The 414-nt window shown below is 23.4% G+C and overlaps 1 protein-coding gene across 1 annotated transcript in view; it reads right to left on the reverse strand.

The window, feature by feature from the left end:
• LOC107621131 (agamous-like MADS-box protein AGL9 homolog) overlaps positions 1-414 on the reverse strand; it is a 5427-nt gene that overhangs the window by 1205 nt on the left and 3808 nt on the right. The window lies entirely within an intron of this gene.

Genomic DNA, 414 nt, shown 5'->3' on the forward strand with positions numbered 1-414 from the left:
TATAAATATATATTTAATTTATTTTTAATGTGTATTTTATATTTTAATATATATTTTATATTATATAATTGATCTTAGTAACCAATTTTAATGTACTTTTTGTTATTTCACAAACTAAGCATGTGTTAACTAAAGAAAATGGTAATACACCACTGCTTATAATTGAAAACAACATACATCTAACTAATATGTGAATAATGTATTATGTTTTGATGATTTTCATTTTCGCCATTAAATATGCCAAATTTCCCTTAGTTTGTGAAAAGACGTAGATGGCATAAAAAACATGACTATAAGTCTATAAGTCTCATCTAGGCAAGTTCTTCAATGGACAAAGTGTTCAAAGGATCTTATGCACTATAGATAATAATATAATAATTTAGAGAGAGTGATGATAGAATGTATTTGAAAATT

The sequence above is a fragment of the Arachis ipaensis genome, chromosome B10 (assembly GCF_000816755.2).
Source record: "Arachis ipaensis cultivar K30076 chromosome B10, Araip1.1, whole genome shotgun sequence".
Classification (NCBI taxonomy): Eukaryota; Viridiplantae; Streptophyta; class Magnoliopsida; order Fabales; family Fabaceae; genus Arachis; species Arachis ipaensis.